This window comes from Hemiscyllium ocellatum, chromosome 2 (assembly GCF_020745735.1).
Source record: "Hemiscyllium ocellatum isolate sHemOce1 chromosome 2, sHemOce1.pat.X.cur, whole genome shotgun sequence".
Classification (NCBI taxonomy): domain Eukaryota; kingdom Metazoa; phylum Chordata; class Chondrichthyes; order Orectolobiformes; family Hemiscylliidae; genus Hemiscyllium; species Hemiscyllium ocellatum.
This window is the reverse complement of record NC_083402.1, coordinates 91,267,503-91,283,997: the sequence shown is the minus strand read 5'-3', so window position 1 is coordinate 91,283,997 and position 16,495 is coordinate 91,267,503. Positions and strand designations below refer to the sequence as shown.

The 16,495-nt window shown below is 43.4% G+C and overlaps 1 protein-coding gene across 1 annotated transcript in view; it reads left to right on the top strand.

Moving 5' to 3' along the window:
- fancc (FA complementation group C) overlaps positions 1–16,495 on the top strand; it is a 202,756-nt gene that overhangs the window by 93,253 nt on the left and 93,008 nt on the right. The window lies entirely within an intron of this gene.

The following is a 16,495-nucleotide window of genomic DNA, read 5'->3' as shown; positions in this document are numbered from 1 at the left end:
GGGTAGGGGAATGGGTCTGGTTGGGTTACTCTTGGGTGCAGGCTCAGTATGGACTTGTTGGGCCAAAGGGCCTGTTTCCACACTGTAGGGATTCTAAGGATTCTACAGTCCTGGGTGAAGAATAGAAATCCAGCTATAGATCCAAATGTGTCAGAGATATCATCTGATAGTCTTCTTAATTATGCTTGACCTGCCTCTTTAAATTGTGATTATTGCATAAGTATAGGTATGTCTTATTAGTAAGACAAGTGCCCCTTTTGCTAAAGACTCCCTGATAGTTCAATTTCTATCAAACGCATCTTTAGACAGTGTGTTAAGGATTGGTAGCAGCGATTTATAGCAGTCACAAGCTTCTGGTAATTGATTTCACGTAACTTGTAACTAAAGTGAATGAAACAAGGTAACAAAACAAAACAGCTTCCTAACCAACATCTTTTCGAAACCTGTTCCTGCAGTCCAGGAAGGCACACACTGCTACTCCCTATTCAAATAGACACACAGTGTTGTCTATAAGTGGTAGTTCTCTGATAACGTGCATTCTAACAATGCGATATGCTGAGGAATTAAGGAACGGGAGTTTTGAGAACACTTACCTCTGTTTGCAGTAGTGTGATTCCTGCGGTGATCACTTTGTGCGCTTCGTTCTGAGCCTGAGCCTGCGCCAATGTCCGCACTGAAATCTCCGTGCCACTCTGCACATGTGGCTGATGGCAGCTGCTAACAGAGCAGCTTTCTGTGAGAGGTACATTGAGTAGCTTCCTGTGAAAGGATACTACTCCAAGATTATCCCTTTTTTTTAAATAAATGGAGGGGTATAGTGACAAGAATGTTAGCAATCCAGTGGTGAGTGCAAAAGAAAGGCTATAACACTGGAAGAGAAACTCGATATTATAAAGTGTTTTGAGTGTAAGGAGAGAATATGTGATTTGGGCAGCACGGTGGCATAGTGGTTAGCACTGCTGCTTCACAGCGCCAGAGACCCGGGTTCAATTCCCGCTTCAGGCAACTGTCTGTGTGGAGTTTGCATGTTCTTCCTGTGCTCCGGTTTCCTCCCACAGTCCAAAGATGAGCAGATTAGGTGCCCATAGTGTTAGATGTAGGGGAATGGGTCTGGGTGGATTGCTGTTCGGAGGGTTGGTGTGGCCTTGGGCCTGTTTCCACATTGTAAGTAATCTAATAATATGATATAGCACATTTAACAGGAATGTGGGAGTCTGCCTTACACACTGTTAGAGGCAATGCTGAAAAGATTAAAGCAAACTGTATTGCTGGAACAAGGCTGAGTGCCAGCAAATCTGTGAGGTCACAGCCAAAGGAACTTGAGGAGATGGAGAGGCTTCGAAGTGTTTGGATAGAAGATCCAACAAAAAAAGAGATCTGGGACACACTTTCTCACCTTAAAAGAGAAAGTATTATTCATTTATGAAAATCTAAAGAAAGCTGTTCAAAGTCCTGCAGATGTGCCTTTAGTGCTAGCAATGGGTGGTTTGCTGGTTTTAAGAACTGCTATGCATTCCATAACGCAAAGTTAATTGGTGAATCTGCCTTTGCAGACAAGTCTGTGCTGGCATTTCCTTCCATAGCAAAAAGAATAATTGAAGAAGCAGAAGATCCTTAGATCAAATTTTCAATTTGGATGAGACAGGGTTGTACTGGAAGCAAATGCCAGCAAGAACCTACATTTCTAAGAATGACACATATGTCTCTCGGAAGACTTCGCGACGGCTGGTGGGTAAGTTTGGTCGTTTAGTTAATAGTTAAAAGTTTAAAGTTTTCCTTTAAAAAAGCGGTAGCAGACCCGGAAGGCGCGCTAGGTTACCTGGGTAAGGTTTTTTTTACTCTCCCCTTATTTAAACGCGTAGGCGAGTCACCCGAGGCACTACACGAGTAGTGCCTCCCACCCTTCCACCTCCTCTAACCTAATAATAAGACCAATTGTGACTAGCGGGTAAGTGCTGCATTTTCCTTGTTTGTTTCTTTAGATTTAGTTGGTTTTTGTTTTTTAAGGAAAGCTTACTTTTAGAGGGATGGCAGTGCAGAGAGGGCAATGTTCCTCTTGCAACATGTATGAGGTGAGGGAAGCCATTAGCGTCCCTGCTGAGTACACTTGCAAGAAGTGCACCCATCTCCAGCTCCTCCAAACCCGTGTTAGGGAACTGGAGCTGGAGTTGGATGAACTGCGGATCATTCGGGAGGCAGAGGAGGTCATAGATCGGAGCTTTAGGCAAGTAGTTAATCCGAAAGTTCAAGATAGATGGGTGACAGTGAGGGGGAGTGGGAGGAGGAAGCCAGTGCAGGGACCCCCTGCGGTCATTCCCCTCAAGAACAAGTATACCGTTTTGGATACTTGTGGGGGGGATGACTTACCAGGGGCAAGCAACGAGGTTCAGGCCTCTGGCACGGAGCCTGGCCCCGTTGCTCAGAAGGGTAGGGTGGAGAAAGGTAGAGCAATTGTTCTTGGGGACTCGATAGTGAGGGGTACAGACAGACGGTTTTGTGGGGGCGACAGGGACTTACGTTTGGTATGTTGCCTCCCAGGTGCAAGGGTACGTGATGTCGCTGATCGTGTTTTCCGGGTCCTTAAGGGGGAGGGGGAGCAGCCCCAGATCGTGGTCCACGTTGGCACCAACGATATAGGTAGGAAGAAGGGTGAGGATGTCAGACAGGCTTTCAGGGAGCTAGGTTGGAAGCTCAGAGTTAGAACAAACCGAGTTGTAGTCTCTGGTTTGTTACCCGTGCCACGTGATAGAGAGTCGAGGAATAGGGAGAGAGAGCAGTTAAATGCGTGGCTACAGGGATGGTGCAGGAGGGAGGGATTCCGGTTTCTGGACAACTGGGGTCCTTTCTGGGGAAGGTGGGACCTCTATAAAAAGGATGGGCTACACCTGAACCTGAGGGGCACCAGTATCCTTGGGGGGAGGTTTGCTAGTGCTCTTTGGGAGGGTTTAAACTAACTCCGCGGGGGCATGGGAACCAGGACTGTAGCTTTAGGGTACAGGACCTTGAGTGTAGGGAGGTTAGGAATAATGCAGCGATCTCTAAGGAGGGTGCCTGTAACCAGAAGGGTGGATTGAAGTGTGTATACTTCAATGCCAGAAGTATAAGGAATAAGGTAGGTGAACTTGCAGCGTGGGTTGGTACCTGGGACTTCGATGTTGTGGCCATTACAGAGACGTGGGTAGAACAGGGACAAGAATGGCTGTTGCACGTTCCAGGGTTCAAATGTTTTAGTAGGATCAGACATGGGGGTAAAAAAGGGGGAGGCGTGGCATTACTTGTCAAAGACAGTATCACAGCAGTGGAATGGACGATGGAAGAGGACTTGCCATCTGAGGTAGTTTGGGCTGAGGTTAGAAATAGGAAAGGTGAGGTCACCCTGTTAGGTGTTTTCTACAGGCCTCCTAATAGTCCTAGAGAAGTAGAGGATAATATTGCGAGGATGATTCAGGAAAAGAGTGAAGGTAGCAGGGTGGTTGTTATGGGGGACTTTAACTTCCCAGATATTGACTGGGAGAGCTATAGCTCGAGTTCATTAGATGGGTCGGTGTTTGTACAATGTGTGCAGGAGGGTTTCCTGACACAATATGTCGACAGGCCAACAAGAGGGGAGGCTATATTGGATTTGGTTCTAGGTAATGAACCAGGCCAGGTGTTAGACTTGGAGGTAGGTGAGCACTTCGGGGACAGTGACCACAACTCGGTGACTTTTACTTTAGTGATGGAGAGGGATAATCGTGCGCCGCAGGGCAAGAGCTATAGCTGGGGGCAGGGAAATTATGATGCAGTGAGGCATGACTTAGGATGTGTGGATTGGAAAAACAGGCTTCAAGAGAAGAACACTAATGAGATGTGGGGATTGTTCAAGGAGCAGCTACTGCGTGTCCTCGATAGGTATGTACCAGTCAGGCATGGTGTAAAGGGCCTTGTGAGGCAGCCGTGGTTTAGTAAGGAATTGGAGTCCCTTGTGAAAGGGAAGAAGGCGGCATATGTAAAGATGAGGCGTGAAGGTTCAGTTGGGGCGATTAAGAGTTATAAGGTAGCCAGGAAGGAGCTAAAGAGGGAGCTAAGAGAAGCGAGAAGGGGACATGAAAAGTCTTTAGCTGGTAGGATTAGGGAAAACCCAAAGGCTTTCTATAGGTATGTCAAGAATAAAAGGATGACTAGGGTAGGTATCGGTCCAGTCAAGGATAGTAGTGGGAAGTTGTGTGTGGAGGCGGAGGAGATTGGAGAGACATTAAATCAGTACTTTTCATCAGTATTCACTCAGGAACAGGACACTGTTGCTGATGTGAATATGGAATCACAAATAATTAGAATGGATGCCCTGGAAATATGCAGGGAAGAGGTTTTGGGAATATTGGAAAGGATGAATATAGATAAGTCTCCTGGGCCTGATGGCATTTACCCCAGGATTCTATGGGAAGCTAGGGAGGAGATAGCAGAGCCATTGGCCTGGATTTTTATGTCGTCATTGTCTACGGGAATAGTACCAGAGGACTGGAGGATAGCGAATGTGGTCCCATTGTTCAAGAAAGGGAGTAGGGATAGCCCTAGTAACTATAGGCCAGTGAGTCTGACTTCAGTGGTGGGCAAAGTCTTAGAGAGAATGGTAAGGGATAAGATTTATGAACATCTGGGTAGGAATAACGTGATCAGGGATAGCCAGCATGGTTTTGTGAAGGGCAGGTCGTGCCTCACAAACCTTATTGAGTTCTTTGAGAAGGTGACTAAGGAAGTGGATGAGGGTAAAGCAGTAGATGTTGTGTATATGGATTTTAGTAAGGCGTTCGATAAGGTTCCCCATGGTAGGCTAATGCTAAAACTTCGGAGGTATGGCATTGAGGATACATTAGAGGTTTGGATTAGGAATTGGCTGGCTGGAAGGAGACAGAGGGTAGTAGTTGATGGATTATGTTCATCTTGGAGCGCAGTTACTAGCGGTGTACCACAAGGATCTGTTTTGGGACCATTGCTTTTTGTTATCTTTATAAATGATCTAGAGGAAGGACTTGAAAGCTGGGTAAGCAAGTTTGCGGATGACACAAAAGTCGGTGGAGTTGTGGATAGTGAGGAAGGAAGTGGTAGGTTACAGCGGGATATAGATAAGTTGCAGAGCTGGGCGGAAATGTGGCAAATGGAATTCAATGTAGCTAAGTGCGAAGTCGTTCACTTTGGTAGGAATAACAAGATGATGGATTACTGGGCTAATGGTAGGCTACTTGGTAGTGTGGATGAGCAGAGGGATCTTGGTGTCTATGTACACAGATCTCTGAAAGTTGCCACCCAGGTAAATAGTGCTGTGAGGAAGGCATATGGTGTACTGGGCTTTATTGGCAGAGGAATTGAGTTCCGGAGTCCTGAGGTCATGTTGCAGTTGTATAAGACTCTGGTGAGGCCTCATCTGGAGTATTGTGTGCAGTTTTGGTCGCCATACTATAGGAAGGATGTGGAAGCTTTAGAACGAGTGCAGAGGAGGTTTACCAGGATGTTGCCTGGAATGGTAGGAAAATCTTATGAGGAAAGGCTGAGGCACTTGGGGCTGTTCTCATTGGAGAAGAGAAGGTTTAGGGGAGATCTGATAGAAGTGTATAAGATGATTAGGGGTTTAGATAGGGTAGATACTAAGAATCTTTTACCGCTAATGGAGTCAGGTGTTACTAGGGGACATAGCTTTAAATTAAGGGGTGGTAGGTATAGGACAGATGTTAGGGGTAGATTCTTCACACAGCGGGTTGTGAGTTCATGGAATGCCCTGCCCGTATCAGTGGTGAACTCTCCTTCTTTATGGTCATTTAAGCGGGCATTGGATAGGCATTTGGAAGTTATTGGGCTAGTATAGGTTAGGTAGGATTCGGTCGGCGCAACATCGAGGGCCGAAGGGCCTGTACTGCGCTGTATCCTTCTATGTTCTACATGCTCCAGGCTTTAAAGTGGCAAAGGATTGTATCACTGTGCTGCGGGGTGCCAATGCCAGTGGTGATTTAAAGCTTACGCCTGTAGTGATACATCACTCTGCCAATCAGTGGGCCTTGAAGTGTTACCTTCAGTCTACTCTAGGCGTCTACTTCAGCTCAAGCAAAAAAGATTGGATGATGGGGACAATTTTTTCTGACCTTTATTGTTGATGTTTTAGAAGATGTTTTTAGACAATACTGCAGACAAAAAACTTTGGATTTCAAGGCTCTCCTCATCCTGGATAATGTGCCAAGCCGTCCTGCCACCATTGGTGAGCTTTTTGAAAAAAATCAAAGTGCTATTTCTACCTCCAAACACAATCTGTCTCATTCAACCTATGACCAGGGTGCAATACCAGCTTTTAAGGCTTGTTATTTAAGACACACATTTAAGAGGCTGATTGCAGTTACTCATGGGATAATAAGGACAGTGTTCTTCAATTTTGGAAGAACTTTAACATCAAGAATGCAATTGACGCCATTGTGGAGGCCTGGGGTGAAGTCAATAAGGCCTGCCAGCATGCAGTTTGGCGGCAGCTTCTCCTGGATCTTTTTTAAGATTTTAAAGGATGCGAACTGTTAGAGGAGCTCCCAAAAATCAAAGAGCATAGTGTTGCCATGCAAAGCAGGTTGGCTTTGATGAAAAATTGGATTTGTAGTGGACAGCAGAGAAGTTTACCTCAGATTACAATGGGATCTTGATCAGATGGGCCAATGGGCCAAGGAATGGCAGATGGATTTTAATTTAGGTAAATGTGAGGTGCTGCATTTTGGAAAAGCAAATCAAAGTCGACTTGTACACTTAATGGTAAGGTCCTAGGTAGATAGGATAGTGAAGAAGGCTTTGGTATGCTTTCCTTTATTGGTCAGAGCATTGAGTACAGGAGTTAGGAGGTCATGTTGCTGCTGTACAGGACATTGGTTAGGCTACTTTGAGAATATTGTGTACAATTCTGGTCTCCTTCCTATTGGAAGGATGTCGTGAAACTTGAAAGGGTTCAGAAAACATTTACGAGGATGTTGCCAGGGTTGGATGATTTGAGCTATAGGGAGACATTGAACAGGCTGGGGCTGTTTTTCCTAGCGTGTCAGAGGTTGAGGGGTGACCTTATAGAGGTTTATAAAATCATGAAGGACATGGATAGGATAAATAGACAAGGTCTTTTCCATGGGGTCGGGGAGTCCAGAACTAGAGGGCATAGGTTTAGGGTGAGAGGGGAAAGATATAAAAGAAACCTAACGGCCAACCTTTTCACACAGAGGGTGGTGTGTGTGTGGAATGAGCTGCCAGAGGAAGTGTGGAGGCTGGTACAATTGCAGCATTTAAAAGGCATCTGAATGGGTATATGAATCGGAAGGGTTTGGAGGGATATGGGCCAAGTGCTGGCAAATGGAACTAGATTGGGTTAGGATATCTGGTCAGCATGGATGAGTTGGACCAAAGGATCTGTTTCCGTGCTGTACAAATGTGACTTTATGAAGCTAAGTGAAAAGTGAGGATATTGAAGAGCTGCTTGTGTCCCACTGTGAAGATCTCTCTACAACTGATCTACAATAGCTTGTTGCTGAGGGGAAGTGGAAGCTGGAGGTGAAAAATATGGAGACTAGGATGCAGGACCGTGAGAGCTTTCCACTTCTCTTTTGTATTCTATCCTGAGGGAAATTGAGAGGCAGTTGCAGGTGATAGAGGACAACGGTTACAACACAGAATGCAGCAGGGTGGCAGTTTGTCCAATAAGATATCATCTGGCACTCTATGAACAACTTCTTCAAGATGAAAGAAAAAGGGCAAAGCAGCAGAAACTGGATGTCTTTTTGAAACCAATCCCCCCCCCCCAAGAAACAGTTAGAAGGCAATCAACCACAGCCATCCACTTCTGCAACCACAACTGCACCTGAAGATGGTGATGATGATTACCCTCCGTCCCTGCATTAACAATTATTTTTTCAATGTGATATGTTAAATTTACTTTTGTTTCATTAATAAATGTGATTTAAACCTTAATTCAGCCTGTGCTATACATTGTGTTAGGCTTTTGGGTGATCTTTGGTCGACTGTGCGTGATATTTTTTGCTGGTCTGCCCCAACCCCACTTTTCCCATAGGCTCCATTATTTACATTGAGCAGTTTTCTATCAAGTGAAGTTTCACTGGAACACAACCAAGGCATTATAGGAGAACCACCTGTAATCTTAAACATCACTTGAGTGTTTACAGAGACTTCATTTTGAAGGCTCTCAAATTGAAACTTAGATTACTATTTTCATCTGAAATCCTTGTCTGATGAATTTGTGAGAGCAAAATGTTACACTAGAGGGTGCTGTGATTACAAACATTATTCTTGTGCTTTGCAAGGAATTGCCATCAATACAGTCAGTTCTGCTATATTGTGTCTTCCATTAACATGAGTTGGGTGTAATGCAATTGGGTGAACAGGAAAGACTGTTTCTAAAATGCGAACTTTTAAAGTGTGTGTTGGCTATAATGCAATTACATCGCAACACTTTATTTGTATTGCATGGGATAGATGGAATGCCTTGGCTGTGCATTCAGTCATTTACAAGTATTTTGATGAAAGGCAGTGCAATTTATATTGTCATGCTTATTTAGCATTATATATTTATCCCATTGACCTGCTGAGAAAAATAGAATAATGTTGAATTAATGTTACTGGGAAATCATCAAAATTACTGTCTAGATTTGGAGGATACAATCAGACTTTATTATTCCCTTAAAACTTTCCTTGTCCACTTAAAATGTTTGCTGAATCACATAAAGTACTAAACAATCTACAAATAGACAGCTGTCACCATTGTGGAATTACAAATGTGTAAATTTACATTATTACATGAAATATGCTCAGTTCTTAATTTCAAAAATATACTTCATAAAGTATCTTTATATGCATACATAGTGACAAAAGTAGTTTGATTTTGTACGGTAGCATATGAAGCAACAAATAAACATTGGAGTTTGACTCTGTCCAACAAACAAACACAAGGCATTTTTTTTTACCTGTAAAAGACTATATATATGTTCATTTAAAGTACTGGGAGGTTCTAATAACTGAACAACCCTCTCAGCTCAGTGTGGGACTGCTCACACTTAATTCTACTCTTATCCATCCAGTGATGACTAGACTAATGGGAATTGTGCCTTCTCTTTCAATTCCAGAGATCCCCAAGGGTCTATTCTTGACCCACACACCTACATTTTGTTCCTTATTACATCATCTGAAGAAATGGCATTTGATTCTGATGTAGGCTGATAACATCCAGCTTTATCTATCTCTCCAGTCTCCTAAAACTTTCCATTAGAAAGATTCAATTTCCATCTTAGTAACATTGTCTTTCTCCATTCTGACTTCTCAATTGAAACTGTCATCCTGGATTTTGTAACTTCCAAGTGTGACCATTTAAATGCTTCCCTGCCTGATTTCCCATTTTTCACAATATCTAAGGTGTGTTAACCTAGCCCACGCAAAGTTGCATTACCCATTTTAATGAAATGTTACAAGGCACCAGTCAGACTGCAGCTGGAATACCATGAACAGTTTTTGGCCCCTCATTCAAGAAAATATGTACTGGCATTGGAGACCGTTGAGAGAAGGTTCACCAGACTGATAGTAGGTATGGACGGGCTGTTTTATAAGGAGAGGTTGAGTAGGTTTGGGCCTGTACCTCTAGGAATATTGATGACTGGAACTTATTAGATTGTTCGAGGACTAGACGTGGCAAATACAGAAAGGATGTTCCCCTTGTGGGAGAGTATAGGATGCGAGGGCATCATCTCAGAATAAGGGATCACCCTTTTAAGTCAGATGAGGAGGACTTTCTTCTCTGGAGCTAGTGAGTCTGTGGACAACCAACAACCTGTCTCTGAACATGGACAAAACGAAAGAGATGATTGCTGACTTCAGGGTGGCACAGAGAGACCACTCTCTGCTGGACATTGGCAGCTCCCCCATGGTAAAGAGCCCCAAATTTCTTGGTGTTCACCTGGTGGAGAATCTCATCTGACCCTCAACACCAGCTCCATTGCCAAGGAAGTCCAGCAGCATCTCTACTTTCTGTGCAGGCTGAGGAAAGCCCACCTCCCAGCTCCCATCGTCATCACATTCTACAGAGGGTTCATTGCGAGTACCCTGAGCCGCTGTGTTGCTGGATGTTTTGGGAATTGCACCATCTCTGATCATAAGACCGTACAACGGATAGTGGAGAAGATGTGGTGGAGAGCATTGTCAACTACGTCTGAGGGGAAATTACGGTCTTTGAAGAAGGAGGCCATCTGAGTTGTTCGGTATTGGAATTGGTCCTCCTGGGGGTAGATGCGGCAGAGACGAAGGAATTGGGAATATGGGATGGCATTTTTACAGGGGGCAGGGTGGGAGGAGGCATAGTCTAGTAGCTGTGGGAGTCGGTCAGTTTATAGTAAATGTCCGTGTTGAATCGGTCGCCCGAGATAGAAATGGAGAGGCCTAGGAAGGGGAGGGAAGAGTCTGAGACTGTCCAGGTAAATTTGAGGTCGGGGTGGAAAGTGTTAGTAAAGTGGATGAACTGTTCAACCTCCTTGTGGGAGCACGAGGTAGTGCCGATACAGTCATCGATGTCGCGGAGGAAAAGGTGGGGGGGTGGTGCCAGTGTAGCTGTGGTGGTTTTATTATCAATTTATTTTATTGTCAATTTTTTACCTCAAACGTGTTGTTTTAATCTGTATGACCATTGAGAGAGCATGAATATGTCCTTCAGTCAGTTTTCCCAACCCAGCAATAGACAGGAACAGCTACCCAATGTGCGGTATTTCCTGTCCACTGTGCAGGGGCAGACCGCTGTTAACAGTAGAGAAATGAAATCTGGGGCAGCTGCAGGCTGCAATTAACTTGTTAATGTTGATCATCTAGTTGTTGAATGAGGCAGAAGATGGGCCAGTCATTAATATGCCCACTTCAGTTTTTCATTGAATACAAGATTCCCTCAGATCTTCCAGTCAATGAGGGTTTTAAAGCAAGCCACAATAATTTGCTTTTTGCTTGGGCTGGGCTACTGAGATTGAGGTAGGAAAGCGGGTGCCTGCTCCTACTTCATTAAAATACTTCCATATGACTTCTGGTGGCTCTGTGATCAGGTCAGTTTCTATGCCCCCAAGAACATTCCAGAAATACCTGTACAATGTAAAAAGGGTAAAGATTTTGTTGGCGTTTGCATTTGAGAAATGAGTAGTTCCCTTGAGCAAGGGTCTGGGAAAAAACGTCTTGCTGGGCCTTGTCTGCCATTTTTTAAATCTTAATTTCAGTAAAACCCTATGACCGATAGGAAAATTGTAGGGCATTGTGAAGTTGGTATTGACATTCCTATCAAACATTTTGATGTATAATATGATATAAAGCTACATTTTTACATTTGTGCACCTTATTTTCTTTCATTTCCTTATCTCTATTTGGAGCCAATTATACAAACCATCACTGTAACTGAGCTACAGAGGGTCCTAGTGTAGTTTTATCATGTTGTGTAAATCGTTTCTTGTAGACAGTATTTATTCCTATTGTTTTCCCAGCTCAATGAACTAATTATGGTTTTGGATTGTTCTTTGATGACAAAGGTAAGTTTGCCTTTATTTGTGACAATTTAATTTATGTATATTAATTTACTTGAATATAACTTGTAATAGTTAAATTTGTGTATATTAGTGCACAAATAAGGATAGAGTAAATGAATGCCAGAGGAGGAAAAGAGAAATTGAGAGGTATGAAAGGAAATTTGATAAAATAAATTACATTTGAGCTTTTGAAATTTGGAAAGGTGAGATTACTTGGAAAGACTCGAGAAAGGATTTCCAGAGGGCCAGATTGAGGTGGCTGAAACCTTGAACAACAGATATGGTCAGGTAGACGATTGTCTGCTAGGGATGGTAGGAGAGGAAACCAAGTAGTGGAGTTGTCATCTGTGGCCATCCCCATCTCAAACAGGTATGCTGTTTTGGACACAGTTCGGGGGAAGGAATGACCTGTCGGGGGAGTACAGAACAGACAGCCAGTTTTCTGGTACCGTGTATTGAGGAGTATGTCAGGTTCCATGTGATCAATTTTATTACAGGACTGTTTAGTGTGGGACACAGAAGATGTTTCTGTGGTAGTCAGTGAAGCTTTAGGGTGTTGTGTATTCCTGGTACTAGAGTCAAGGATGTAAAGGCTACAGAATCTTCTGAAAGGGGAGAGTGACCAGCAGGAGGTTGTTGTACATGTTGGGACCAATGACGCAGGTAATGAAAGGGATGCGGTTCTACAGAGAGAATATAGGAAACTAGGCAGGAAGTTTAAAAAGTGGCTCCTCGAGAGTAGTAATATCTGGATTACTACCAATGCCACATGCTTTTGAGAGTAGGAACATGAGAGAGCAGATGAATGCATGGCTGAGGAGCTGGTGCAGAGGTCAAGGATTCACATTTTGTAACCCTTTAAGGGTAGAAATGACCTATACGAGAGGGACGGGTTCCACCTAATTGGAAAGGAGCCAAGATCAGAATAGGGAGATTTGCTAGTGCTACTCAGGAGACTTTAAACAAGTAAGTTGGGGTTGGTAACCAATTTGATAGTGAGAAAAGGCTGAGGCTGGTTCAGTAGATAAGGGGTGCAAGGCTAATAGTCAAGATAGACAAGAGCTTGGTAGAGAACAAGGTAAGACTGATAAATAAAACTGTATTTACTTCAATGCAAGAGGCCTGACAGGTAGGGCACATTATCTGAGGGCATTGTAGGGAACATGGGACTGTGGTGTCATAGCTTTAATGGGGATGTTCAGGTGTGGCAGCTTAATGTTCTGGGGTACAGATGCTATACAAAGGATAGAAAATGAGGCGAGAGAGGAGGGAGAATGGTGTTTTTGGTTAGGGAGAATATTTTAGTTGTACTTTGGGAGGATATTCAGGGGAGATCGTTCAGCGAAGTTATATGGGTGGAACTTAAGAAAAGGATGATTATTTTGGTGTTGTATTATAGGCACCCATATGTCAGCAGCTTCCAGTTGCTTGCCATTTTAACACACCACCCTGTTCCCTGGCCAACATCTCTGCCTCAGGTCTGCTACAGCGTTCCAACGGAGCTCAGCACAACCTGGAAGAACAAACCTCATTTTTCCTCCGGACTCAATACCGAGTTCAGTGATTTTAGGACGTGAATTCTCCCATGTCTGAGCCCCGTACACCACACACCAGGCCTTGTTATCACTATTACACACTACATATTGTTAGTCACTAACAGTGTCCATTAGCAGCTGTTCACCCTCCTCCTCCTTTATCTGTCCAACCGCACAATCCCCAATGATCATTTATTCCTGACCCCTCTTTCTACATTATCTTCTGTATACACACCGGCATTTTTCTAGCTACCATAATTTCTGATGAAGGGTCACCGGATCCGAAGCGTTAACTCTGATCTATCTTTCACAGGTGTTGCCAGACCTGCTGAGCTTTTCCAGCAACTTCTGTTTTGGTTCTGTTCTTGATTTGTATTTTGAATTATCAATTGTAATTGTTGAATTCACATGTTTCTCCTTTACTTTGTATGGAATTCTCCTCCTTGTTGGAAATACTGATTTGACAGCTAAATTTAATTCCTGCATTTTGAACTTAATCTTTGCTAAAATGCAAGGGCCTAGATGTTTATTACAGTTTACTGTTGATAACATTCAGACCGTAACTGCACATAGGCAATGATTTAGCAAGCACACTGAGATATGGCTCAATTTCAGAATGTTTATATTGGACGAAAGAAGCAGTTTGTAATACCTAACTCTTTAATTATTATCTTGCACTATAGCAGAAAAGTTACTCTGAAAGCAGAAAATTTATGTGCTTTGTAGTGAATGCCCAGACTTTGCCTGGTTTTTGGTACCCCTCTCTGTGAGAGTTGCCTTGCACAACAAAAACTAGACAGCTTTCATTTGATTATTGTGCTTTTTCACTTCCCCCACCCACGTTTCTTCCAGTGATGGTTATAGGTAGCTGCTTGTTGATGATTTCGAGCTAATGTACCAGGAATGTGTAACCGACAAGGATGACAGGAAATTTTTTCCTACTTTAATACATGTTCCAGGGGCCATTATCAAAATCATTTTATACTTACTCCAGCTTTGGAACCAAGGGATAGAACTTTAAACCCTCCCACCCTGCTGAGCAGCAAAAAAAGCACCAAATTCTATGTGCAACTTACTCTATACAATCCTGTTGGCTTCCGGTGGATCCTGGAATTAACCTAACTTGTTTTTGTAGATGATAATTAGGACATTTATTGTAGTGAAGCTGGGTCCTATTTGAATATGCAGATTGTCCTATCAGAAAGGGTCTCAACTAGAATTGCAAGTCTATGTAGGGAAGTACTTGTGGTGTTCTTCTCTCCTCTACACCCCCAACCCCCCAAACTACCAGCACCACTATTAAGGCCAAAGTTACAAGATGCTTCTCTGGGTCCTCTCACAATCGTGGGTCTCAGATTCTCTGGATTCCCTTCCTCAAATTCCCCTCTTCACACCTTCATTTTGTGCTATGACTTGTTGCATCATCTCTTCAGGAATTGCATACTTTTGCTTGAATCTTACTCCTGCCTGCTGCAAATGTGTTGCTGGTCAAAGCACAGCAGGTTAGGCAGCATCTCAGGAATAGAGAATTCGACGTTTCGAGCATAAGCCCTTCATCAGGAATAAGAGAGAGAGAGCCAAGCAGGCTGAGATAAAAGGTAGGGAGGAGGGACTAGGGGGAGGGGCGATGGAGGTGGGATAGGTGGAAGGAGGTCAAGGTGAGGGTGATAGGCCGGAGTGGGGTGGGGGCGGAGAGGTCAGGAAGAGGATTGCAGGTTAGGAGGGCGGTGCTGAGTTGCAGATTTCTCCAGCTTCCTCATTTCCCCTCCCCCCACCTTGTCTCAGTCGGTTCCCTCAACTCAGCACCGCCCTCCTAACCTGCAATCCTCTTCCTGACCTCTCCGCCCCCACCCCTCTCCGGCCTATCACCCTCACCTTGACCTCCTTCCACCTATCCCACCTCCATCGCCCCTCCCCCTAGTCCCTCCTCCCTACCTTTTATCTCAGCCTGCTTGGCTCTCTCTCTCTTATTCCTGATGAAGGGCTTATGCTCGAAACGTCGAATTCTCTATTCCTGAGATGCTGCCTGGCCTGCTGTGCTTTGACCAGCAACACATTTGCAGCTGTGATCTCCAGCATCTGCAGACCTCATTTTTTACTCTTACTCCTGCCTGCCAGTCAGATTGCTGTCACCAATTTGGTACTGAAGACTGATGCTGGTGGAAGACCCGTGAATTAAATCTCATCTACTCCTTATGTCTCCCTGCTGATTATGAAATCCTTTTAGAAAGCTAGCAGGAACAAGCATCTCAGACCTTTCAATGTTTCCTGTCCACTTCTGAGGCCACCATCCTACAATACCCCACTTGACTCACCAATCCAGCTGAGGGGTAAAATCGACCTCAAGTTTCTGTTCATCTGGTTCTAGTTCTGAAGATTTTATCGTTGCTTCAAAGTATGGAATTGATGAATACTATGCGTAAAGCTCATTGGCTGTAGACATAGTGCATGTGAATATTTTGATGTAAGCATTAGAAGTAGCCTCTGAAGAAGGGCCACCTGACCCAAAGTGTTAATTCTGCTTTCTCTCCACAGATGCTGCCAGACCTGCTGAGTTTCTTCAGCAATTTCTGTTTTTGTTTCAGAAGTAGTCTTTTGTTCCTTGTTAGACAAACAGGAGGCTAGAAGCACACAGCAAGCCAGGCAGCATCGGGAGGTGGAGAAATCAATGTTTCGGGTGAAATCTTTTTTCAGGTCCTCGTATTGTTCTGTGTGGTAATGTATCAGAGTCTATTTAAGGAAACAAATAAGATCACTTTAGCTAGAAGATGTAAATTCATAAATAAGTACACTATTCCATCTCGGTCAAATATAATGCAGGCATGGAGTAATGGAGATGAATCCCACCCAATTTTAGTTATGCTTGCCATCTTTTGTGGACATTTTAAGGACCTAATTAGGAAATTGCTTACTTTTAATTTTTAAAGTTAATAAACAAATATACACTTATACTTCATTTGCCAATTTGTAACTTCTATTTGGAGTTTCTATAATGCTTCAAACATAGAAAAAATATTCTGGTTGGTTCTTGTTTTTGTATTTCAATATCTTACTGCAAGTCCTAAAAATACATACATCTTGTTACATCTCAGAGATTGGGTTAAGACATTTCTATGCTAATTTTATTTCATATCATGTACTCATTCCACTTGTTGAGTATAATCTGCCTTAATTGTAACTTGTTGCTTATTTACGATAAAATCATTTGGATTTCGATAGTTTCAGATGTTCGTTACAGCTCACCTGGAATGTTATCATTGAAAATATGACCCCTGGTTTTGTATTTCAGTCTCTGGACTTAGATTGTCATGAGTAACTTTATTTTCATATGTTTGTTTCCAGCTGATTCTCATGTAGAATATTTGGTTCTGTCATCTGTCAGTTTCTTAAAAGGTGTCAGAGCAGAATTTG